Genomic DNA, 1,984 nt, shown 5'->3' with positions numbered 1-1,984 from the left:
GTCGGTTGCTCCTCACCTTTGACGCGCCCGAATTATTCGCGTCGCGGAACGCATCGCCTCGGGCACTAGTGCGCCAGCTGTGGGGCGCGGGCCGGCGCCGACTCGTGCATTCCGGGCGCTGCCGCCCTCGCACATCCGAACATTCAAGTCACAGCAACACATCAGCGCCTCTGGCGTCGCATCACGCAAGCACGCGGTCTCCCCCCGTTCTCCCCTTGTTGTTCTCGCGTTCGACCTTTCTAGCGGACCGGCGCCACCTATCTGTTGTCTCTGTCTGCGAATTGTGTTTCTCTCTCTCTGTAATTTAATGCGATTGCGCGCTCCACCTGGTGGTGATAATATAGGTAGCGGCGAGACAAGAGAGCATCCGGCCATAGACTCTGATAATATAATAGCAGCGAAACAAAAGAGCATCCGGACATAGACGCTGATAATATACGCGAGCAGCGAAACAAAGGAGCATCTGGCAGTGCCACTTTGATTGACGTGCTGGCGTCAAGACAAGAGAGCGTCCGTCGGTAGCGCCAATGGGTTCGGACAGGCCAGCTCAGAGGGAGGAGCAGCGCAGGAGAAGAGGGAAGAAGAGGAGAAGGAGAGGAGGAGGAAGAGGAAGGGGAGAACTGGAGAGGAGGAGGAGGAGGAGGAGGAGGAGGATGTGCGAGGATAGCAGAGCTTCATATCAGCGAGAGCGACGAGTTGCATCGCTCGAGTGATGACCCCGTCTGTGATAGACAGAGCGCCGCGGCGCGAGCGAGGGATCGACCGACGCGCGCGCGCCGGTCCGCGCAACGCGTCCGCGGAGCGCTGCGAATTACGCAAGACTCCGCGTCCGTCGCCGCGGCAACGACGACGACGACGATCGCCGTGGCGACGGCGCCGGACTCGCCCGCGTCCGAGTCGTCGTCGTCGGGTACGACGTGGAGGCTGAGCATCTTCCGTTGCTCCGCATCGTTGAAGAGCAGACGACGACGAAGGTCGCGAGGTCGTGACCTTTACAGCGGCGGCAGAGTCGACGCGAGCGTGGACGAAGCCGGCGCCCTCTACATTCACGAGCAGCGGAGAACGTGTGATAATGTGCGGCGGCTCTCGCGCAAAACAAGAAGAGCATCGCGCGGAGGAAAACTCGAGCGTCTCTTGCAGGCGACAAGAGAGCGTCTGGCGATGGAGACGATCGAGCGACTCGCGCGCGAAACAATCGAACGTCTCTCGTCCGAGACGCACCGGCGCGCCGCGCGGAGAAACAACAGAGCATCTCTCGTCCGAAACGCACCGGCGCTCCGCGCGAGAAACACAGAGCATCTCTCGTCCGAAACGCACCGGCGCTCCGCGCGAGAAACAACGGAACGTCTCCCGGGTCGCGCGGCGTGCTGGGGAGACCGGCACATATTCCACGGATTGGGCGGGCGGCGCCCCTGGCGGTGGCGGGGCGCGCGTGCCGAAGCCACAGGCGACGGGTGTAACTCCGACATTCCCGTGGACGCTGCGTGCGAACACCGCCCCGCGGCGGCGCACTCCACATAGAGCTGCTGCCGCGCCGCCGACCGCCCGGCGCAACAAGAGAGCATCCCGCCTGCGAGCTGACCGCGCCGCACGTCGGCATGCGTCGCTGCGGCAACGCTCGACGCGTCGCTGCCGCCGGCGCCCCTAGGTTCGCGGAGGTCGACAGGTTGATATCAATAACGGAGTGGCTGGAGAGATCGGCGACGTCGCGGGGATGAGGCAGCGGGGGCGCCACCGTTGCAGAGTTTGTCGCCGCGCCGACGCCAGGGGCGTCGAGATGCGACGCGTCGAAACGCCGATACACTACGGCGAGTGGAACAAGGTCGCCGGTGGCGACGGGGTCGCGAGCCTGATGAAGATGCAGTTGCTGTGACGACGAGGGGTCGTGAGGAGGCTGAGGAAGATGCGGTCGCCGCAGCGACGAGGGTTCACGAGGAGGCTGATGAAGATGCGGTTGCTATGACGACGAGGGTCGTGAGGAGGC

This window comes from Priapulus caudatus, unplaced genomic scaffold (genome assembly GCF_000485595.1).
Source record: "Priapulus caudatus unplaced genomic scaffold, Priapulus_caudatus-5.0.1 Scaffold1067, whole genome shotgun sequence".
Taxonomy (NCBI): Eukaryota; Metazoa; Priapulida; class Priapulimorpha; order Priapulimorphida; family Priapulidae; genus Priapulus; species Priapulus caudatus.
The sequence above is the reverse complement of the archived record's forward strand: the minus strand, read 5'-3'. Positions refer to the sequence as shown.